Genomic DNA, 13,567 nt, shown 5'->3' on the forward strand with positions numbered 1-13,567 from the left:
CATGTTTTTTCAGTTCTTCCCATTCTGCCGACATCGGGTGAATGAAGCATTATCACACAGAGATGAGATTGATGTCGACCTTTTCATCTCACCCTTCAAAAGAATGTACATATGTGTATTATACAGAAATTCTATAGATATTCTCAATAATTTCACTTTGTATAATACCAGATTTAGCAACAGAGTACTTTCAAAGGTCCTGCAAATAAAGCAAATTTCAGTTTTAGAGAAAAACCTAGAGAGTGACTGAGATGGAAAGAGGAGGGAGAGGATTGGATAAAAGTACTGCGAGGGACAGAGAGAGAGATAAAGGGAGGGAGGGAGGCAGGGAGAGGATCAAGGGGTGTATGAGAGGGAAAGAGGCTGATAGGGAGGGACTTAGAGGGAAAAAGATAAAGAGAGCTGAGAGGATACACAGAGAAGAGAGTCGTAGAGGAAGAGAGCAGATAGATCGTGCTTGTAGTTCAACAGGGTGAACTGACAGAGACAGAGAAGTGTCCGCGGAGAGAGTCTCAGGAAATATGTGGACTTAGTGCACTCAGCAGCGTCTCGGAGGGACAATGAGAGGCTTGTGTGAGGTAACTGCTCTGCTTTTACTCCTAGCACTGCTTGTTGATGAGAAAATGAACACAAGAGCACTGACTCTACACCAGAGTCTTCAAATGAAGTCTCTGAGGTACTCCTCTATTCCTTAATGCTGGGTTATTTCATGTGTTGCCAAATCTCAAGGTATATTCTGGAAGTGTTTAACGGGAGAGGTGGGACAGTAAGCCGGGGGGGTGTTTCTAGGCTCTCGTAAATCAATTAAAGAAGTGACAGCTAAAGGAGAGGAGCTGCAATCAGGACATGTTGTGCATTCCTAAGCGGGAAAGCCTGTTCACTCTGCGGTCTAAGCCCTTCACTTTATGATTATGTGATGTGAAAGCTTGATTGCAGTTGTATTCTCAGCTGGCTGTGGTGGATTGGTGGGTCAACACATAAAGGTTAAACATTCCTTTTAAGTAACATTTACATATTGTTTTCTATATATTGGCCCCTTTAAAAAAAAGTGGTCTTGAAGTTGACTGTTGGTCTTTTACAACTCGACTGTGAGCTGAGTTTATGCTGCGGGGAAATGAGGCGCTCCCAAAATTCCGGATTGTATCTTTAAGCTTGTATTTCATTGACTTATTAACATTTAACATTATTCATCTACATTTCCCAGTGATGTAATATTAAGTCCTCATCATTGATGTGATAACCCTTTTCTTTTTAATTCCACTCTCATTTACATAGTTACATTATCTGTCATTGCACTTTGGAACACTGAAGGGTGGATATTATTTGATTGCACAGCAATCATCATTATATTGATACCTGGTTATGTCATTTTGTGTTTTACATTATATTAAACTGATGGCTGCATCACACCGTTTTTGAATTCCCTGACATGCCAGGTGAGGAATATTCTTCTCCTAACAGAGACATTGTAATTGTTAAGGTCATTGTAACATTCACATAGTTAGTGAGAAGAGACACATTCCCCTGTGCTCTGTTTTGGATGTTAATGCAGTCGTTATTAATAGAGCTCAATGAACAGAATGGGGGAAGTAGTAAAGAGTTGGAGGCTGGTTTGGATCTGCAGTCTAAAGGCGTTTTTCATTAATTCATGAACTCGATTTTTCTGAGCTTTAGCACTGTATTAAGCCACGTTGTGCAGAGCGGACATAGTCAATATGTACAGTGTACCACAACACGGACGCTCCGTAGATTGAACCAAGACAGCAAACTTTATTTCTCCTTCCAACCTTGACAAAGGCAGCACAGACCAGTTCCACTCCTTCTGTTCTCACCTTTCACAATACAAACTCGAGACATATACACTGTAACTGTTAACCAGAGGGAACTCATATTCACTCATTTCATTAAAAGGAAACTTGATAACATATCTTACAGCAGATGATGTTATGCAACAGTTTACCTCGGACAGACTGACAGACGCTGGTCTGGTCAATAGGATCCTGGTAGTTGGTCCTCTGCCTGCAGGAATCTATTCAAACCTTTTATTAATAATGTTGCAACTGTCCCAAATTTGCATCGCTGCCGATATGAATAGCTTTCATGGGAAATATTCGCAGGCGAGTATTTCACATTTGGGTGTTGTTTATTCGCTGTGGAAAGGCCTTTAGAACGCTAGAGTTCACAATAGTGTGGGAGCAGCACCCGACGATTAAGCAAAGATACAGCAGTTGAGTGATAGTATTTTCGATTAACGTTTGACACCGGATGGTTTAAGCCTGGGTTCAACCTACAATAATTGATTTGTTGGCCACTTGTGTGCAGCACAGCTGTAAACACAACACAATAACACCTTATGAAGTTGATATGTAACAGCTACCTAATTAGCTGAAGTTAATATCGCAGCTACATTTCTCTGGTAAATGAAGCCTTTCGATGACTTCCAGTGGTTTTGTCACTACGAGCGACCCCTTTCACATTATATAAATTCATGTTTTTGTATAGATTTGTGCTTGTATTAGGCTATAAAACTTAATAAAAACCCTTTCAAAGTCAGACTGCTTTCTCTCTGGCATTTGACGAATTGTATTATTGAAAATATCCAACATAGCTTCCACTATACTCTTGTAGATAATGTCTATGATCAAACACTACTTAGTTAAGTCAAATGTTCTAAATAACAAACTTCCCTCCTTATGAAATGTCAGGTTCCCTTGTCTAGACCGTATTCAGTGTCAAAACGTGATGAGAAGCAGGTGTTTTAGTTCTCCAAAGATCGGAGCTTATGTTTGAATCAGTGGGAAATAAACCTGTAACACACTGTATTTAGGTGATAGTTAATAACTCTGATGAGCTAACACAAATGTTAGAGTAGCAATCGTGAAAACAGTCTTTAGACACTAGAAAAGCCACAACCACATGAACTCATCTGGAACGTGTGGCAATGAAGCGATAAAAACGCCTCAAGTCGACATTAAAGAGAATGTTTTTGGATCTGTTAATACCGATTGATTGGATTAGGTGTTTAAGTCTCTTATTAAGCACTAATGCCAACCTCCTCTGGTGGCAGCTTCTCAAATGTGAGGATTCTTTGTTCTTCTATATTTTATAGCATTCTTAACTGAGTACTTTGGAGTTTTCACTGTTAGACAAAGGCTTCCCTACCTGCATAAAACACCTTTCCTGTAGGTATCTGTCTGAATTTGGTGTTGTGTAGTATTAGCCTGATGATACTGTGTCCACCTGTGGCAAACTGGGTTGACTGTCACACACTGAAGAACGGTCTACTTATGCTAGAATAAATATCAGAACTGGAGTGATATGCTGGACGTGGCAAAGCTGTATAACTGATTTTTCTCCAACAGATATATAGACTCCTTCCTGAATGGAGATATCAAGTAGCTCTCCCCTTCTTTCTAATAGCACCTGGGCCGTAGGTAGAGGAGTTTAGTACTGAAGGATTTACCTCAAACTAACCTCCCACATTTGATTAAAGGAACCGTGTGTAACATGTAGGGGGATTCATTGGCAGAATAGGAATATAATATTCAGAACTATGTTTTCATTAGTGTATAATGACCTGAAACTAAGAATCATGATGATTTCTGTTAGCTTAGGAAAAGCCATTTATATCTACCTGGCGAGCAGGTCGTCTTCCACAGAGTCCTCCATGTTGCACCACCATGTTTCTACAGCAGCCCAGAAGGGACAAACGGAACACTGGCTCTAGGGAGAGGCTTTCACGTTTTTACATTGCTTAAAGGTTAGGGATGAGTACTGGCACTCATTATTACATACACATAGTCCCAAACACACACACAGACTGAAGACAGAGAGGCTGCGGTGGAGACACTGAAGAGCTGAGAACAACTAAGCTCGTTACTGTTGGTGCAATAAAACATTCTTATAATATTTGATCAATGCATCTGTTCAACAAGCATGAACATGTAAACAAAAGAGAAACCTAATTCACTCTGCTCTGTCCTCAGTCTCTCATCCACAACTGCTGTGTTTACACAAACACAGCACGCCAGCTCTGCTAATAACACATTTTTACAAACAAGTTACAACAGAAGCTGTTTGTCTGTAGACCGTTTATCTTAGCTTGTTGAGGGCAGGAGGAAAGACTGATTCTGACTAATGTCGAACAATATTTAGTTATATTTAAAATACAAAGAGATTGTTATCCTGTTCTGAATTTATTTGTCTTTTTTAATTCTATATATGTTTCAAATGCGATTATTTAGTCATGAAGAGGAGTATTGATAAGAAAAGTTCTACCTGAAGGCCACCGTAGCGATGAGAGGAGATTTTGGTTTTAGTATAAATGTTACGGTTCACAGATGCATGGCGGTCTAAAATAGATGTAATACATTCCAACTGCATTCTTCTATTATTTGGAACTACTCTAGCTCATATGCAGTAGGTGCATAAAGTATGTGTGCCCCAAACATTACAGCCATGTGTGATTGTTCAACATATTATTTAGATCAGCACAATGCTATGAAAGCCTCCACTCTTCATACTTAGACAAAGCAACATTCACTAAATCAAACTATTAGGATTTCATCCATTGCACTTGCAGGGCTTCTTGTTCATGTTAGCTTAAAAAATGATTGAAAGACGTGGGAAACAACTGGTAAATGGACCTTGACTTGGGATTTCCAAGGTCACAAATGCACTTTGAACCTTAACTTTAAGTGAACGCACACTCATAGCATGATAGTTGTCACAATAGGAAATACAGTGGGTACGGAAAGTATTCAGACCCCTTTAAATTTTTCACTCTTTGTTTCATTCCAGCCATTTGGTAAAATCAAAAAAGTTCATTTTATTTGTCATTAATGTACACTCAGCACCCCATCTTGACAGAAAAAAACAGAAATGTAGAAATTTTTGCAAATTTATTAAAAAAGAAAAACTGAACTATCACATGGTCATAAGTATTCAGACCCTTTGCTGTGACACTCATATTTAACTCACATGCTGTCCATTTCTTCTGATCCTCCTTGAGATGGTTCTACTCCTTCATTGGAGTCCAGCTGTGTTTAATTAAACTGATTGGACTTGATTAGGAAAGGCACACACCTGTCTATATAAGACCTTACAGCTCACAGTGCATGTCAGAGCAAATGACATGCACTGTGGCATTTGAGCAATTGTGAGCAATTGGCATAGTGTAATATTTACTCTCTTATCAAGCATTTTGAGGCTTGATTTGTAACCAGAGGTAAGAACAGTATGAAGTCTACCACAAAGACATGCTTGAAAGCTCTGGAAAATGCTAGTGAGTGGATCTTGAGTTTAGATTTTGATTTGCAGAGAAGCATTAATGAGGTTTGGTAATAATGCAGAGATGTTAGTACCGGAGGTTGGATGTGGTTGAGCACAGGGAAGCTATTCCACAACTCATTTTCATGGATCTAGCTTTGTGCACGGAGGTATTGTCATGTTGAAAAAAAGAAAGACACAAACTGAGGAATCCATGGTGCAATGACCAGAAACATCTAATCTGTGGTTCTAAACTGGTCTGGGAAAGACATTCACAATTACCAAGATCATCATCACATACATATGGTATAAGATGTGTGCAAAAAAGTGTGCTCAGTTATATAAGGAGGTGAAAATATAACTTGAATGCTGGGGGACAATGAGGCAAAGAAATAAATAGTGGGAGGAAAGATGATACTGGTCCCATAACGTACATGAACTCTTTATTGTAGCCTCTATATTACACACTTTTAATTTGAAGATCCTAGTCACTGTTGGCTGTATGCTCCAGTGGACCAGGCAGATGTGAACAGTAGTGATGTTGCTTCTAATTCAGCAGTGTTTGCTCTCAGCAACAGGGGACAGATGTGGTCATTTATAATGGAATTCATTTTGTTCCTCAGCTGGTTGACTAGGCAACACAACTGGAACATAGAGAGATGGTCAACACCTCCAAGCACACATCAAATCACTATTATTATACACACCAGTGACAATTGATGTGAAAAAAACAGTATAATTCCTGCTTTGACACACAGCATGTTTATTTAAAACCTTGTAATGTGAAGGTTCCATGTCCCGAGTGGTGGTAGTATTCGGATAAGTACAATAAAAGTACAACAATGTAAAACTACCCTCAAGTACTAATATATATTTATATATATATATACAGTATACCTGACCCACCAGATGGTTTGTTACACAGAACTATCTGAGAAGTCATTAGGAACTTTTTGGAAAGGGGGAGGCTCTAATTGGATGAGCCATCTGTCAATCAAACTCCTACCAAACAAGTCGGGAGAAGAAGAAAAACATCTTTTCTATGGAGAAAAGCCTTCAGTGTCGTTCTTTGCTCTTCTTTCAATGAAGAAATACTCTCCAGCTCTAACAAACAGTCACCTCTCTGTGTCGACACACACACCTAAGCCAAACACTCACGTGGATGCTGATTGGTTCGTGCTCTGGCTTACTGGACACAAACAAATTAGTTGAAGCCGGACTGAATCCATCATGAAGGAAATGCTAGTGATACTTGGGATTGAATAAGAGCAATACATTGGCAGCGTGGAGAGTTTCTGTGTGGCTGCAACTGGGGCAGCTCGTCTTGTTCCACCTCAGTGGAAGATTGATGACTTCTGGGTTCTGGGATTTGCACCTGTTTACCCCCCCCCCCCCCCCCGGCTCCCTCCCTCTCTCCCCTCTGCATGATCTGCTCTCTCTCCATCTGTTCTCTTGCTTTAATGTTGATATTTAATATTGAAATGTATCAAATTCATTTGGCAGTTTAACTATAGAAGTTTCAACAGAGGGCCTAATGCACACAGTCTGAGCACCGTGGTGCCAGTATGACAATGGGATGTATTGGGATGTAAAATAATAGGGTCACATTGTTTTACCGTCTGCCTTACAGCAGAAGTCAGGAGCACACATGAACACTGAAAAATAATTGCTCCCTGTAACTATTCCATCTATTCATACTGGCCATTACAAGGTTCCTTCTCAATGCACATCCAAAGTCAGTGTTCGTAGCAAAAATACATTCTGAATGTAAGCTGAATCTGAAATGAGGCTTCAGCATTTACTTTTTTTTGTACAAAATTCCCTCTTTGTGTGTGTGTCTTTCCCTGCGTCACATCTCACACTGTCCAGATAAACATAAAACAGTTATTGTGGTACTACAAAGACAGTGAACTGGTGCTTTAGCCGAATTCCAGCCCACTCTGATCTTTTTCATTAAGCCCTAATAAGCATCCACTGTCATTTGTTGATTGACCCTCATTGAAACTATTTCAGTGGTTTTAATTTCAGAATTTTCGGAAAATGCCAAGACACATTAAATTGTAAAAAGAGAAGTTCATGATGTGGTGTGGCTTAAATGAGTTTAGTTGTTTTTCAGTAGTTGACTACTCTTACGGTATCATCGATAAATGTGTTATTACACACTTATGCTGTAGTTACGCGTGTGTGTGTGTGTGTTCTTGCACGTGCAGAGATCAGCAGGTCTTGCCCGTACATAGTACCTGGTTTACATGTTTAATAATCAGGCATGGGGACTGTATGCATCTTATTAATATTGGCTCTTTTTAAAGCAGGAGCATGCAGAGCAAAAGCAGTTACATCCCCAGAGTTCCAATGACAACTCATTTCAGGTTTGTTTCATGTTCATTGAGGAGCTTTCTGTGGTTGTCTATAAAAAAAAACCTAAGAAAAGAAAAAAACAAGTGACACTTTTTGTTGACAGGTAGAAATGCAGAAGCTTTCATCAGTCACTGATGAGAATAGTGAATATGAAAAAAACATCATCCACACGCTGGCTTATGTCAACACTTTATTGATTTACTTCCAGTCACACCTTGTGGCTTGTTACTGTCTGCAAGGAAAAGACAATGGCAGCTAGATACTCTCTCTCTCTCTCTCTCTCTCTCTCTCTCGCTCTCTCTCTCATGCAGAGACTAAAGCAGACTTCTGTCTGTGTTACACGTAACTGTTTTAATAAGATTTGTGAAGTTGTAGTTAGTTATTTGGGAAATAATGAAGTTTGTTTAGCTTTGAGTGCAGATCAGTTAATGGTATGACAGAGATCTTTCTCATATTAAGGTCCATTATATCCATTATCTACCTCATACTGGGGCCGGGTCGCGGGGGCACCAGGCTTAGCTGGATATTCTAGATGTCCCTCCCCCCAGCAGCATTTTCTAGCTCTTTCTGACCAACCTCGGAAGTGTTCCTCGAACAGACAAGATATGAATAATTACTCCAGCGTGTTCCGAGTGTACCCGGGGCCTCTCACCAGTTGGATGTGCTGGAAAACCTCTAAAGGGAGGCATCCAGGAGGAACTTGATTAGATTAGCAGCTCTACTCTGAGCTCCTCGCCCTATCTCTAAGGCTGAGCCCAGACACCCTACGAAGGAAGAACATTTTGGCCGCTTGTATCTGCGATACAGTCATGTTATAAGTCATTGGGTTTCAAAACAAATTAACCTCTACTAATCAGATATTTCCAAATCCATAAGCCTTAATATAACAGGTTTACCTTCCGTGGTCATTTCTGAATTCAGAATTGGAAAGGAGAGTCCAACAATTTGATGTAATATTTAGAAAAGTCGCCATACATAAATGAGCAACAGTATAGGTTACCAAAACTTTGTTTTCCTGATTCAGAGCAATTGTCTGCTATGGTGGAGGGCACAATTATAGTCCCAGGGAAGGAATCTCAGGAGTTACCCGGCCGCTGTTCGCAGCACTGGGAGTACAGTGGTACAGATTTCTGCACTGGTGTCTTGATCTACGCATCGGCCTTTTGTCTGTCTTTGTTTTAATCTTTAGGACATTTCCATCTATCATGTCTCCCTATTGAGCTGGACATCGTAGTAGAACGTAGAGGCTTCTTAGACATAAACTCCTCTCAAGCTGCCCTGAATTTTAAATGAATCTCTTCGGCCCAAACAAACACCACAATAATCCTTATCAAAAGTCCACAGCCACCAAGCTTCACTGCAAAGAGTTCACAGAGCAGCTGTAAATGTCACGATCTATTCCATCAATCAATGTTTGAACTGGACCATATGTGATGGCTTATTTAAGATATCATTCTGATAAAGATCTGATATGACCTTTTACCTTCTCTTAAACAGGCTTTGTAGCTATGTTTCCTGTAGCCTGTACTATACGACAAGTTGCAGGTCTTTTCAACTCACTACAGCATTCATGTACACCTCTGACATTGTCTTTTACAAAAAAAGCTTTCAGCCAAACCAAACTGAAACATAAAATAATGAATAATTAAATATGATGGGCATAAGACAAACCTAGTATTGTTAAATAATCCACGAGACGCTTGTGTTTCTAAGCTGAGGAACATTGAGCATACCATTAGAAGAAAACTTTGAAATACGAGTTTACATCTGAGGTACAACCTTCTAAAACAACTAGCTCCTCCCAGTTCACCATTCCACCACCCAGACTGACCCAGCCAGTCACATTAAAGCAGGTATTTGGCCATACTACTGTTATACATGGCACTCACTCATGTGCTCGAGGTATTCTGACATACCATAGCAACAGTGGTAGCTACTCTATATGTGATGAGATCTATTTTTGTTGGTCAAAATATAGAAGGGAATGAAATATGCAACACAAACCGTCTGCAAGCTGTGGGAAGAATGTACAGTATGTCTCTTTACTTGTACTCTCTCATGCATGCACGCACACACAGTACTATCCTCTGTCCTAGCTAAGAAGTTGTAAATTGCTGCTGAGTCTGAATCACTGTGACGCTGTCTGGGTCTTTAGATATCAATGCAGTGAAGCTGGGCCCAGGTCCCCCTGACACACACACAGACACACAACAGGTATTTGAATTGTCATATCATACATCCTTAACAAAATGTACTACTTTGAAAGTAAATGATAATATCCAATAGATCAGAATAAAAAGCAGTAAAATGGACAGTATGATTACTTTCAGGTACTCAAGTAATATGTTGCCTTCTTTCCTTCTTAATATATATTATGAGATAGTTTTTACAATGTATTCATTAGTTATACCCTCTGAAGTGCAGTGCCCCATTCATTACTATGAAAGGTGCTCAGTGGAGCATGAAGCAAACAAAGTTTGACTTCCAAGTTTAAAATACCTGGACCTTCCTCATCACAGGGCCCATAGAGCAAACACAGCAGTGTTTCCTTTAGTCCCGCCTCCCAGCACTCGGTCCGGCCTACTTTTATTACTATAAATTGCTCTAGAGCCTGGCGCTCTTCCTGGGGGCTTGGTTCAAACACAATAAAATCTTTCCATTTGAATGACCCATAGCTTTTTGTTAGGACACACTTTACATGGTTAGCCCCATTACAGTAAAGGCTCTTAGAATGACACACTCCAGCATTTGTCAAACAAGCTTTTGTGACAAACACACATGTGGTTTTCACACATGTATTCAAACTATCCTCGCCCTTCACCTTCTAATTATTTACATGCAATTTGAATTGTATATGCTTGTCTCAAAGATTAAGCCATGCAAGTCTAAGTACACACGGCCGGTACAGTGAAACTGCGAATGGCTCATTAAATCAGTTATCGCACCACCACCCCGGTCTGCCATGGAATGGCAGACCGGGGTGGTGGTTCCCATCTTCAAAAAGGGGGACCGGAGAGTGTGCTCGAATTACCGGGGTATCACACTACTCAGCCTCCCGGGGAAGGCTTATGCCAGGGTGCTGGAAAGGAGGCTCCGACCGCTTGTCGAAACCTCAGATTCAAGAGGAGCAGTGCAGATTCCGTCCCGGCCGTGGAACAGTGGACCAGCTCTTTACCCTCGCAAGACTACTGGAGGGGTTCTGGGAGTTTGCCCAACCAGTCTACATGTGCTTTGTGGACTTGGAGAAGGCTTTCGACCGGGTCCCTCGGGGGGTCTTGTGGGGGGTGCTGCGGGAGTATGGGGTGCCGGACCCGTTACAACGGGCGATCCGGTCTCTGTACGACTGCAGTCGGAGCTGTGTCCGCATTCTCGGCAATAAGTCAGACACGTTCCCGGTGGGTGTTGGCCTCCGCCAGGGCTGCCCTTTGTCTCCGGTCCTGTTCGTGATTTTCACGGACAGGATATCTAGGCGCAGCCTGGGGGCGGAGAACGTCAGTCTCAGGGGTCTCGGGATCGCTTCTCTGCTATTTGCAGATGATGTGGTCCTGTTAGCCTCCTCGGATCGTGACCTCCAGCATTTACTGGGGCGGTTTGCAGCCGAGTGTGAAGCGGCGGGGATGAGAGTTAGCACCTCCAAATCTGAGGCCATGGTTCTCTGCCGGAAACCGGTGGATTGCTCCCTCCAGGTGGGGACGGAGTGCCTACCTCAAGGGAAGGAGTTTAAGTATCTTGGGGTCTTGTTCACGAGTGAGGGTAAGATGGAGCGGGAGATCGACAGACGGATCGGTGCAGCTGCAGCAGTAAAGCAGGCGCTGCACCGGACCGTCTTGGTGAAGAGGGAGCTGAGCCGGAAGGCAAAGCTCTCAATTTACCACTCGGTCTACGTTCCTACCCTCACCTATGGTCACGAACTCTGGGTCGTGACCGAAAGGACAAGGTCGCGGCTACAAGCGGCCGAAATGAGTTTCCTCCGTAGGGTGGCCGGGCTCAGCCTTAGAGATAGGGTAAGGAGCTCGGTCATCAGGAGGGAGCTTGGAGTAGAGCCGCTACTCCTTCACGTAGAAAGGAGTCAGCTGAGGTGGTTCGGGCATCTAATTAGGATGCCTCCTGGACGCCTCCCACTGGAGGTTTTCCAGGCACGTCCAACTGGGAAGAGACCCCGGGGAAGACCCAGAACACGCTGGAGAGATTACATCTCCCAGCTGGCCTGGGAACGCCTCGGGATCACCCAGAATGAGCTGGAACATGTTGCCAGTGAGAGGGAGGTCTGGGTCGGCCTGCTTGACCTGCTGCCACCGCGACCCGACCCCGGATAAGCGGTGGAAAATGGATGGATGGATGGATTGAATTGTATATAATACATTTAAGTTGTGTGTGCAGTTCATGGATGTGTGAAGGGTTAATTAGTGTTTGTGTGGGAGGATACGTTATCATGGGCCACTTTGCACTTGGCTAATTAAACTCTTGCCGGCTGCTTAATAGACCTGCAAGAATGCCCCTTTTAGCAAGTAAATGTTCTGGAAAAATCAATTATAAAACAAATACATCAACATTTTATATCATCAGTTTAAGGACTTGTAAATATTGCTGAGAGAGCTGGTGGTGCCACGGTTTTGCGTTCTGCATGTCACGTTGCCACAGTTTCACAAGTGTGTCAGAGAGAACTACGGTTGTCTTCAGGTAACGCAAAAACACCAAAGTCTCTCTAGAGCCAGTGTTCAGTTTGTCCATTCTGGGCTGCTGTAGAAACATGGTGCATCATGGCAGACTCCATGAAGAGCACCTGCTCCCTGTGTACATATGATAGGTAATGGTAGATATCATTCTACACCAATGAAAACACAATGATTTTTGGTTCAGGTGATTACACATTCATGAACACATAGTTATGAATATTATATTCCTTTTCTGCTAATAGATCACCGGAAATCCTAGAAAACGGACCTTCTTTGATCATCAATAAAAATGATCATCAACCAGGGTAATGAAATTTACATATTTTTTGGGGGCAATTTTTGAAACTTTGTTCAAAATAATAAATATACTTATTTAGGCTTACAGTATATGAGCAATTGTCATCAAATGGCAATAATAAGACTATTAGGCAGTAGTCTACAGGTTCAAAGTGTTTTCTTAGATTTTTTTAACAAGAAACAAACAAATCAGACAATCATATTCAATTTTATTCTTATTTCTTTGTGGTTATTTATTGTTATTATTACATTTTTTAAACAACTATTAACAATTATCAGTCAACGTACATATAGAGTTATTGAGAAAGATATTTTTGTAGCACCTCAAAAATTGTGATATTACCCATTTTTGTCCTGAACATATGCATTAGTCATTGTGTGGAATTTTTGAGAAAAACATTTTTATATTTAACATTTTGTATTTTTCTACTTCAATGGGCTGCCTCTGAAGAAAGAGTGAGAGCCACCAACCAGCCGCTGATCAGTTTTCACAGATGACAAGGTGAATTAAGGATTTATTTAGTTGTTGATTGTTGGAAAAGTGGAAAGACTAACAAATATTAGTCTTGTTAGTTTTGGTGAGTGTCATTTAGTTTCTGTCCAGTTTGAATGAAGTGTGTTTTATGATGCGTGATCGAGGCAAATAAGCCTTTCTTGTTTCAGTGTAAAAAAGAAACTTCAGAAGTTGAACAGTTGTATTCTGGGAATTAATGTCTTTAGTGGACTACTTTTACCATCAGCGCTGATTGGACATCCACATAAAAGTCAGCGTCACTTTGAGTGATCTTAAACTTCTATGTTTTACTTTTTACTCTTCCCTGTTTTATACTTTCCATCTGAGTCTAGGCCTATAGCAGCATATCTAGGGGCTGGTCCAAGGCAAACCTGGGCCAGCCCTAACTCTAAACCTGAGCCAGCCCCAACTCTAAACCTGAGCCAGCCCTAACTCTAAACCTGAGCCAGCCCTA

At 41.4% G+C, this 13,567-nt stretch overlaps 1 protein-coding gene across 1 annotated transcript in view; it reads left to right on the top strand.

Annotated features, from left to right (window-relative positions):
- The first annotated feature begins 443 nt into the window (after positions 1-443).
- The window catches only part of LOC116398344 (cadherin-12-like), an 87,406-nt gene continuing 74,282 nt past the window's right edge, over positions 444-13,567 (top strand). The window contains exon 1 of the mRNA XM_031874567.1: positions 444-578. The gene's annotated coding sequence lies outside the window, so the exon portion shown is untranslated. The remainder of the gene's footprint in view (positions 579-13,567) is intronic.

Source organism: Anarrhichthys ocellatus, unplaced genomic scaffold, assembly GCF_004355925.1.
Source record: "Anarrhichthys ocellatus isolate YVR2014 unplaced genomic scaffold, GSC_Weel_1.0 scaffold82, whole genome shotgun sequence".
Taxonomy (NCBI): Eukaryota; Metazoa; Chordata; class Actinopteri; order Perciformes; family Anarhichadidae; genus Anarrhichthys; species Anarrhichthys ocellatus.